This window comes from Pollicipes pollicipes, unplaced genomic scaffold (genome assembly GCF_011947565.3).
Source record: "Pollicipes pollicipes isolate AB1234 unplaced genomic scaffold, Ppol_2.1 Scaffold_3087;HRSCAF=3621_pilon_pilon_pilon, whole genome shotgun sequence".
NCBI classification, from domain to species: domain Eukaryota; kingdom Metazoa; phylum Arthropoda; class Thecostraca; order Pollicipedomorpha; family Pollicipedidae; genus Pollicipes; species Pollicipes pollicipes.
In genome coordinates this window covers 39,869,255-39,880,420 of record NW_023596225.1, presented here as the reverse complement: position 1 = coordinate 39,880,420, position 11,166 = coordinate 39,869,255, and the positions used below count along the sequence as shown (strand labels likewise).

At 51.9% G+C, this 11,166-nt stretch overlaps 1 long non-coding RNA gene across 1 annotated transcript; it reads left to right on the top strand.

The window, feature by feature from the left end:
* The first annotated feature begins 702 nt into the window (after positions 1-702).
* LOC119090675 (uncharacterized) lies at positions 703-2,331 on the top strand. The gene is made up of 3 exons (XR_005093287.1): positions 703-1,207; positions 1,488-1,570; positions 2,007-2,331. It is a non-coding gene; the product is annotated as an uncharacterized LOC119090675 (long non-coding RNA).
* Positions 2,332-11,166: the final 8,835 nt, after the last annotated feature.

Below are 11,166 nucleotides of genomic sequence, written 5' to 3'. Positions count from 1 at the left end.
CGGTGCATGTTGAAAGCCCATCCACGGCCGATGACAAACCACAGGATGAGCTTACAGACGCAAATAGAAACATCCCCTCTCCAATGCATCTGGAAAGCCCATTCGTGGATGATAGCAACCAATGCGACAAATCCATCGACGTGGCAAAAAGCACTGCTACTCCGATACTTGTCAAAATCCCACCTGCGGCTGGCAATGAAACATGTGACGAACCCGCCGGCGCAGTCAAAAGCATCGCCTCTGTCACGCTTGTGGAAATGCTTTCTTCGGACGATGCTAAATCACGTGACGAACTCGCCGATGCCGTCACAGGTGCCGCTTCTCTCTTAGACGCGGAAAGCCCATCCGAGGTGGACGCCAAGTCACGTGACGAACCGGCTAACGCAGCCAAAGGCGCCGTTTCGCAGACACCCGTGGGAAGCCGGTCGCCGTCCAGCGTTGCGACAGACTCCGTCGAGACTGGAAGCGGGCGGCTTGACCTGCCGAGCTGCAGTGTTGTGTCGCCTGTGGACGCGTCCATGTCGCCCGATCGCGCGTTGTACTCGCCATGGAGCTTCACGGACGAAATCATCGTTATTGAGTCTGAGGACCAGGACGAGGATAGCCCGGCTGCAGCCGTGGAAGGCGAGGGGGCGCCGCACGGAAATACATCGGTAGGGGTTTTTCCAGAAGATGGAAAACAAGTGCCGGGGGATAAGAAAACTGGACTCGGCGAAAAGCATGCCGGAAAAGAACGCTCCAACTTGACAGAGGCGAGCCGAGGGTTCATGTTAGTTACAGCTACAGCAGAAGTTGCAAAGTGGCCAGTCGCCTTAAACTCTTCGAAGGACGGTGGGGTGTGTAACGACGGTTGCTTAACGATGACACCTGCTACCGTGCAAGAGAAAGTCGCTCAACGACAGGCACAAAAAATGCTACGGGCAGGTATGCAACTGCTGAACTGCCTGAAGACTGACATCTCGCCCAGAAAACAGTGCTGGGAGGATCCAGATGATGATGGTAATGCAGCCTCAAAGAGATGCGATCAATCGGTAGAACGCAGTAAGCGCGCCTTGTCGAAATCAGACGAAAGGGGTTCGGAAGCATCGAAGAGAAGACACACCGCAATATTGCCGATCAAGCGTTGCTGGTACGATCCAGAAGAAGAGCGGAGCGTGTCAAAGAGAAGTAAGAGGTACCTGGTCACCGCGTCTCCATTTCCAGTCAGGTTGGTAGGGCGCTACAACTGACGTTTCCGGTTGAGGAGTACTGAACGTTGCGAGATTTCTCGCGCATTCTGTGATGTTGCTGCTGTCATGCTTAACTTCACGAACTAACTGGAACTACGTGAGCATTACCCAGTTGCCTGCGTTGTGCGGTGAGCGTAACATTGGCCGAAAAACAGCTTCACGGAAGCTCTGTCCGCAGTTGCGGCTTGGGTTGTGTAGCAGATATTTCCGCTGCCATTGCAAAAGCTGATAGACGCTAAGTCTTCTTTCCCCTCGCAGACTGGAGGAGCTGGTTTGCGACGTTCATCAGACCGTGCACAGGGAGCCGTGGGAGACCTTCTTCCACTTGTCATCCCGACCAGGTGACGCCATGGACATGGCGTTTGTTTCGTTACCGTGGCTCAGCTGTTGTACGTGAAACCGCCAGTTAAAAGTCATGAGATGCTCGTTGATATCGTTTCAAATTTGTGAATGCATTAAACGCGGCCTTAGCCACGCCTTAAATGTTACCGTGGTCTGCTTCCGGTTTGCTGCCGCATTCTGTGGGTGGAACACAAAAATGGACCGATGTGCTCAAACGCTGCTGTAGCGCGGACTCCACCGACTTTAAGAGCGGTTACACCATGGCATGTAGACGGACACCACGTGGCGGTCGGCATGGTAGCATCTCGTTACGCTCGTTGCGATGGAACGAGGGAAGTCGTGGCACACTGATTTGACCTCCGTCCCAGCAGTCATGATTAGGTTTCGCTGCTGATCATTTCTGTGACGTCCCGTCTGCTGTTTACTCTGCTCCAGATGGGTCGTCAGAACAGCCGTGTCCCGTCTGCCGAAGGGAGTGCATGTCTACGGAGCTGCTAGATCATGCGCGTCGGTCGCACAGCGTTGTGGCACCGCCCGGCGTGACTGACGGGATGTCATGGAGCCGTTCGTCGTCTAGTGAAGACTCACACCGCCGGTCCGCAACCGACGCCGAGGGCCGCCGGAGGTCACCCGGGAGGAGGTTAAGACACAGCACGTCAACCTTAAGATATCGTCGGCGCTGGTCGTCTGAAGAAAGATCGCGTCGTCGCTCTACATCAGGGGACCGTCATCGCAGCACAGCGAGCAGGATCAGCCGTCGCTTGTGTTCACCGGAAAGATCTCGTCGACGTCGCAGATCTGAGTTGTCATGCCGGCGTTTGGCATCGGCGGAGAGGTCTTCGCCAAAGCGGAACTCCGACAGGCGGCCTCGATCAGCGTCCGTGGAAAGTACATGCCACCGGCGCGCAAGAAGCAGATCGCGGCATCGCTCGTCGTCTGGTGGGGAATCGCGCCACTGTTGGCGGGCTAGAAGGCCGCGACAATCATATGCCGCACCAACCGTCGCGTTACCATTGGTTCTCTGAGAGACGCTTCGCACTAGACAGACGTCGCCGTCGCTCGGGGTCTTCGGGGAATTCTCGTCCAGGCCCGGCACCTGACTGGTGTCAGAATCACCACGTGCAAGAGGGAGACGGGCTTCACCGCTCGACACCACATCGGTCCGGCCGTTCATCCCCATCCGATAAAAGTTATCACCAACAACCGACAGATATAGAGAGCAGGCGGAGACGCTCTCCTGCGAGCCGGACGGTGACTGTCAAGCAACGTCAGCAACAAAGCAGTGAGACGAGCTGCTCTTCAGCCAAGAAGAGCTCGACCGGCCGGACAACGTTAGCGGACAGATTACGGCTTACGTCCGGTCCGAAGGCGCCGTTGACCCGTCATTCAAGTCACGGTGACCAGCGATGTGAGCAGCTGCTCAGCGAGGAGGCGCCCGTCGAGACCGAGTCGAGCGACCAGCTCCACCAAACAGAGCCAGTGAATGAGGAGACCGTTCAAGATGAGACGACAGTAGACGCTGAATCACGACGCCGTTTGTCTCACAGTGAGCTGAGTCAGTCAGTCCCCTTGCAGAGAGCTGTCAGTGAATTAACCACTGATTCACATTCGGACGGTAACGAAGCCCCGATGAGCCAATCGATAGAAAGTCATGATAAGCCAACCGATCAGGAATCACAACTGCAAGCCCCCAAAGACTTGGTCCATGAGCCCTCACACATGGATGAGTCGGGCAATCCACTTGGGATTAAAGAATCACGCCCTGGCTCGTTCCTTAGGAGGGAGCCTTGCTCTCAAGTGGTTCGGGAGGAAGCGTGCCAACAACCGAAATCGGAGGAGGATGCCCTTCTCGTGAGCAACAGGGATGTTTCCTCTGGTCTGGCAGCTTCGGAAGAGGCCGAATGTTGTCAGGGGGCCCACTGACGCGAAAGTGCCTCGGTTGTCCGACGAGGAATTATTACATGCGAACACTGCAGAAGGGGTACTTCTGGCAAGCTCTCAGGACAAGAAACAGATGTTAGCCGCGGGAGCCGCGCCCGAGGAACTGCTATCCCGTGTAGGGGAGTTATCAAGTGAAGAAAATGTGAGCAAGGCAATGCCTGCTGTGGACTTGCGTAGTTCCACCCCTGAAAAAGGGTTGATTAGACCTAGTGCCAAAGAGAGTTCGTGTAAACCTACTGAAGAGGCGTCTCGCCAGTTGATACCTGCGGTAGAATTTGCAAATGAACCGCTCCGGGCGCCTCCAAGTGGCGAAAGTCACGATAAGGTGGCTGTCGGTACAGATGATTCATGCTCGTCAGTTCCTCACGCCGTCTCAGCTACTGCTCAGCTGGGCTGTAGTGACCTGTTGGAGCGTTCGACTTTGGAAATCATTTCGCGTGATTCACGCGCCAGGGAGGTGTGTTCAGACCCGCCATCGAGGCTTGAACAAGAAGCATGTGTCTCAAGTGGTGAAAAGCTTACGAATACGCCTCAGTCGAGCCCGCAGTTGGGGAAGACCAAGCAGGCGTCCAAGCCGGGAGAGACCACGCAGACCTGCAAGACCACTGCGACCAGTGCTGATCCAGCGACTCCAGCGTCCACGGAGTCAGGCCTGGAGTATCATCGCTGCCCGAGGTGCTTCAAGTGTCTGCCCTCGGTAGAGGCCCTGAACAGGCATGACAAGCCGTGCCGCGCGGGTGGGCCGCCGTGCTCCGCGTGCGGTGAGAATGTGACAGATGCGTTCAAGCACGGCCGTCGTTGCCGCGGGATTTGCCCGTGGCTCTGTCTGGCCTGCCACACATGGACGCCGAATTGGACAATGGACGACATTACTGTGTCCTCTGGACCTAGTTGTCTTATTTAGTAGTTGTCTTATTATACACACACACACACACACACATGTGTGTGTGTGTGTGTGTGTGTGTGTGTGTGTGTGTGTGTGTGCGTGCGCGCGCGCGCGCGCGTGTGTGTGTGTGTGTGTGTGTGTGTGTGTGTGTGTGTGTGTATGTGCCTGCACGCAACATACTGGAAATGTCATTATTCCTCCACTAGCTTTGGGAGCATAAATATATCTCATAAGTTGTGCGCCAATGAATCAGTCTGGCAACCGGCCGGGTGTCGAGCCATCCTGGGCGTGAGACAAGAAGGCTTAACAGCCGGCAGAATGGTACGCTGTACAGAAAATCATTACAGCAATGTGAGCTTTTCAGGCCATGCCTTTCCCCTACCCACTTACCACCTGCCCGCTGGGGATGGTGGTGTCAGGGCGGATCCAAAGGGGTGAGCCATGTGGCCGTGCCCTCCCCCATCCCTCTCGGGGTCCATCAGGTTTTGGTATCCTTTACACCAAAATCTCAGAAGAGGCACCATAACCTTTATTTCGGAACCACATAATCTTTTTTCGAAAGGTGACAGATTCTAGGGGCACCACAAGGGGCACAAACCTCCATTTTCGAGCCACCAAATTCCAGTGAACCACAGTGTCCGTGCCGTGTCCCCTGACGAAATCCTGGAGCTGTCGTTTTGGTAAGCTAGCACCAAACAAACTTTCATTTCAGTGGCATAGCCATGTCGTGCCTTCCACCCTGATGAAACTGCGTCGGACTCCTGGGCGAGTGGGCACCAAAACCTTCATTGCGAGGCACCATAATCGTCATTTTCAACAGGTACCAAATCCAAGCAGGCCTTTTAAAGAGCCCAACGCCGCATTGTAAAAGCGGACCGAAACCACAGGCACTACAACTTCTGTGCTATTCCTTCTGACAAAATTCTGCATTGGCCCGTGCGGTGAAAATATATCAAAAGCATTCATTTCGGAGCATCATAACCTATACTTGTCAGAAGCACTCAATTCTAGGATGTGCCATAAGTTGCCCAAAATCTTCATTTTTATAAGACAACTAGGTCCAGAGGACACAGTAATATCCCGGCTCTTCAGTGATGCGCGCTCGGGCGGGGGGTCAATTGGCCCTCCCCCCCCCCCCGAAGGCTTTCCCGGAATTATTTCGGAACGGCGCTGCGTAGCCGCACTAAATTTTGTGTATCTGTAGAAAATGGAATGGCGGGTTCTTTGCCAAAATTTAAGTTGGCAATGTTGCTGACCTGCGGCAGGTCAAATTCAGGTAATGGATTCAACAGACAATTTCTGGGAAAGCGTTTAATCTGATGCAACAGCGGAGCGTTAGACGAAACCACACATCGCTGAGATAGTTTCTTACGCGGCACAACTGTTGAATTGAGAAATTCAATTGACTTAGGGTCTAGTACGAAAGTCAGATCAACGTTAAAACCAACCTGTAATATTGCTCTCGAACTCGCTGCATGGGGTAGCTTCTGGTGCTCATTTTTGATTTGTTGCTGACAGGAACCATGCTACATATGTTCCATAGACTTATTTAACGTCAAAAGGAGTCACTGACCTAAAATTATCTCGGTCAACATTTTGCTTTTAGGAATACACTGCGTGGTGTAGTCCTGGACGCTTATTCAAATGCAGAACTGAAAGCAATCTTTTACAAGTTAAGTCACTACGACCTTGGAAAATTCAAACAAGATCACTGAATTTTAGCCTTATATGACCTGACGGTTATGACCCAGGAACCTCAAATTTTGACACAAGTAAGTTCACGTACACGTTTATACACCCTGCGAATTTGGTGTCTAGCTCTCTTAGTTTCTGAGATCTGACAGGGGGTTAAACTGATCCTCTACCCTAACGAAGGGCGTTCAGCCGGCCACCGGGCCACCCCGCCTTGGCTAAATCCTGAGTACAAGTTCCATCTTCTATATATATATATATATATATATATATATATATATATATAATGTGTGTAATCTGAAAGGCTGAATTTTATCAATACAAGCTGTGACGCTGAACGCTAATGATAAGAGCGCTCTTCTTCGGCCGTGCGTATAGTTATTGGTTTCTTTAGGCTTTTGGCTTAGAGCGCTTCATCCTCGCGAGCGCTATCAGCCTGAGAGGCCTCGATCCTAAATCACCAAAAAAAGGATTGTGTGTTTGAATAACAGGGGTGCGCTAAAATCCGCGGACTCACGCACAACTTTGTACGCACATGCAACCCGTTGAATGGATGCTGCGTGACCTCTTACAGTCGATACGCTCTAAAGCTTCAAGTCTTCCTCACCGTATGCCCTTTTCTTGCTAATGTTGTGGCCTGCATTAATGTACGTGACGAGATGTTCATGGTTGAAATGTCAGGTACACGCGTGAAAACAAAATAAAAAATGCGACATTTTACAAGATAAAAAATCGCTCCTGCCTGTGGTGTAATAACCGCAGTTTTCAGTGCTATTTGTAAAGTTGTCTCCTGGCCCTATTGAGAAATTCTGCGCACGCCCGTTTGTATGCATGCACAAAATCATGCTTGGGCTAGTTGCGAAGCGTCCAACGTGCCACCCACATATTGCCATTAGATGTCCTCGGTGGGGACTCCACCCTCCGGCTACCCCAGTGCCGGTTCGCGGCGGCGCGGAGGTGGGGGACGCTCAACCCCCGAGTGACCCGAGGGGTCGGCATGTCGGCGATATGACGTCATAACAGCGCTGGCCAGATGAGCCGGCTGAGGGACGCGTGTACCGCCAGCGTGTGGGAACAGACGACGCGGGCGGAGTGGAGAGAAAGAGATAGCGACAGGGGCAGGGCAATGACGGAGAGATGCGTGCGCCATCTGAGAATCTCAGTGATGCGGAAAGCAGCTGAAACTGCCTGCGGCTCGGGGGACGGCTCGCAGCGCCGCTCCAGCGAGGAGGAGCGCCGCTCTGTAGAGTGTCCTGCCCTGGCCGGGCTCGGCGCGCCAGGCATGCTTTGGAAACTGAGGGGTTCGCTCTGGCCCGGTGTGTGCCTGTTGTGAGTGGGGTGGCACGCGGCCTCCCGCGTCCCCGCTCGCGGCTCGTGGGACCGCCGCGCGGCATAGCACTTGGGTGTTGTTTTGAAGGTTGGACGCGAAGGGCAAGGGATGTCGGAGGGGAGGGGGCCTGATTCTCAAAGATATAAATAGCGAAAGGGTTCTTAGCTCAGAGCGCGGTAGCACGGTACGGTACGCCACTTGTCATCGCAGCATGACAGCACGGTTGTATTTTTATGGTCCATCATGACGTTCGACGCGACGCGGTCGCTGTCTCGGTGAAATGCTCTATCTTTGTTTAGCTGAGCGCACCTGAGTTGCAAAAGCAGTGGCAAATGACGGCAGTCTGCTGTCGGCGTGCATGAAGGGATTAACCTCTCGGCTGTACAAGCTGACTCGCAACCAGTAGGTTGTGGTGGAAGGATTTTTCGGGTACGCAAGGCTCACCATCACGCTAACATTTGCGCTGCAAGGAAATGGTGAACTGGCCCATGCTGGCCATTTAACGCGGTCCCTATTACCCAGTGCCCCCATGAGGCGACATGGAAGGCGCCAGCCGACAACCGCCGCGCTGGCTTGGCAGAAGCTCCACGCGACGGGGATTCCGCTGGCCCCCGACACCGCAGGCGGCGCCCGCATCAGCTCGCCTGACACACCTGCCGGCATGACACAGCGTCCACGCACGCTCGAACGGTCACCACACACGCCCGTCGCCGCTCCGCGTGTTTCCGTCCGACGTGAATGGAAACGCACTCTCACCAACAAAGCTGCAAAGACCCGAACATTGGCTCTGGCAGATGTGTGCCATGGTGTGCGGATGAGCCGGGCGGTGTCGGTTTGGTCTATCTGTCGCCGGAAGCGTGTCCTCCTGGTCGGTATTTGATGAGCATTAAACCCGGTGCGGGTACGCAGTGGCGGCGTTGATACTGTTGCGTCGGTAATGCACTCTTGATTTTTTATCGATACAATTATGGCGTCGATTCACTATTCAGAGCTATGGTAGGAATTCGTGTGCAATGTATGGCGCTTTCCGTGTTCAGGACTGCTTGTGTGCTTGGTCATTGGCAGACTTGTGCTTGATTCGATTCAAATGCAGAATTGGTTCAAGAATCCTTCATATTATTCGTGGAGCGAGGTTGATTAGAATCTGTAGCCTCAGTAGTTATTCTGAGTAAGATTTGATTCGCTGCTCGAGGCTTGAATGAGCTCAATCAGAAAGAAATGAATTTGAATTAGCGACGAATTATAAGTACAGTTGAGCATTCAAAGGATAACTGTTCGAAAGTTTAAAAAATAGCAGCAGGATGGATAACAAAATTGCTTGCTTATGTTGGAAACCTGGCTGGATGTAATCCAAACATGCAGCAGACTTTGACGCATGAACACAAAGATTGTTCGGGTTACATTGCAAGTGTGAAAAATATTTTGGGAAGAGGAAAAGGCATAGATAAAGCATACACGCTTGCAGATATTTTGATATATTTACTGAAACTTTCATCCCATAAATATACAATCCGTAAACCAACGCATGATGTCTCGGGGAACGTAACCTTTTCCTTTCGTACACGATGACATAAACTGTATGCCAGAATCTTTTGATAAACACGCTGTGGTGCAGATGATTGATAAATGCAGTAAAACGTTAGCAACTCTATCACCGAATATAAAAATATTGAAGCACAATTAGAATATAAGGATAGACTTAGGGGCTTGAATTTGCATTAACCGAAATATAGCAGACTTAGATGGGATCTGATAGAGGTATATAAGATTATGAAAGGAATAAATAAGGTAGAACTACATGGAGCATTGGAATTAGGCCGAGGCATGGAGGAAACCAGTTTCATTTAGCAAAAAGTAGGAGTACAACTATGAAGAGACAGATGCCATTTATTCAAAGAGTAGTGAACCATTAGAATGGGCTGACAAACGAAGTTATAGGAAGTCCGTCTCTAGGAACATTCAAAAACCGCTGGGACAAGTTCTATTGGTCTAGATATCCCATTTATAGTTTTATTTATGCATGTCATTTGATAAGTTTTGAGGATATGTATGGCACCTGAGGTAGGCCAGCCTATGGGTCCCCGCGGCCCTTTGCTGGCCGGATATCTTTGTGTCCTTATGTCTTTATCTCACTGACGGTATGCGCTTTACGGTGCTTTCGCAAAATGAATTGAGGTGGGACGGGGGGCTGAGCAATAAAGAATGGTCAAACCTGCTCTCATAATGCACATCAAAACCAGCTTTCCTTCGGATTTGAATTCCTACATGTTTTCTGGTCCAGCCCTTCTCGCTCTCGACCGCACTGGATGGGAAGGAAACTTCACCCCAAATTGGCGATGTTAGTACAAGTGCTTGAATTAAAACTGCTCGTTTCGATTGGAATAAGTTTCGTGATATCATGATTAAGAGTTCAGACCCTATTTTATCGTCTGAATGAGACCTAGAGTCAGCGATGCCAATTGGCTTAAATGAACAACTGATTCGAGCCATTTCAAAAATATGTTTGACTCAAATCTTGATTGGCTCCCAATTGTTTGAATAAGAATGGATTCCATTCCCGCGGAGTTAAATCATTTACAAACCTGGTATGCCGGAGCAATATTCTATTGCCAATATGTCATGCATAACGCATTTTTATGAAGTGCGTTATGCCGCCCGCCACCGCCGGGCCAAGGGCTACGGGAGCCCGCGGCGCGCTCGAAAGACGCCGCCGCCGCCGAGATTCGTAATCGTTGGCTCAAGTTCTGGCCGCCGAGATCCTTAATGATTGGCTCAAGTTCTGACCGCCGATGTCGTAAGTCACTGGCTCAGGTTCTGACTTCCAATATCGTAAATCATTTGCTCAAGTTCTGGCCGCCGAGATCCTTAATCATTGGCTCAAGCTCTGGCCGCCGAGATCCTTAATCATTGGCTCAAGTTCTGGCCGCCGAGATCCTTAATCATTGGCTCAAGTTCTGGCCGCCGAGATCCTTAATCATTGGCTCAAGTTCTGGCCGCCGAGATCCTTAATCATTGGCTCAAGCTCTGGCCGCCGAGATCCTTAACCACAAGCTCAAGCTCTGCAGTTGACATCGATCGCTGATCGGAACCGGAACTGGCATTGTGTGAGTGTATGCGCGTCACCACCAGCAGGACCGTGGGCGGCACGCGAGGCTGGCGGCCGCCCGCCATCGCCGGACCACGGAAAACGCACGAATGAGCTGCGCAGTCGCTGCAACTGTCGAAATCCTTAATCGAACCTCGATCACCACAATTAGCTGAAGCATCTGTGATTGGAATTGATTGGGGATTGCTGCCGGAAGGGTGAGACCGTCGCGTCGTGAGTCATGCTGACCTCTTCCCTCCCCGCCTTCGCTGTTTTGAGTTGACTCTCCCCATAAAATTAGGATTTACTGCGGCATTAGCAATTTTGCATCTGAACAGAGGCCCTTGTAGATCGATAGACGTTCTTTGTTCGAAGCGGGTGACCGGGTTTTATCCTCAGTAGCTTCGAGGCCCTCGAGACACGTCAATCCACGCCCAGCCAGACCTGCTCTGGATGGGCGAGGCACTGAATTGTTCACTAGTCTGTTTGACCTTTTGAATCTGGATCGTTGGTTGCGGAGGTTGTTGCCATTGTATCGGTCTGTGCGTGCGTGCGAATAGCCCGGAGAAGTGTAGATGCCTGAGCGTCTCTGTTACTCCGGAGTCTATGACATAAAACTAAAATGGCGCGAAACTGAAAAGGTGTCGGAGTGGTGCATCGA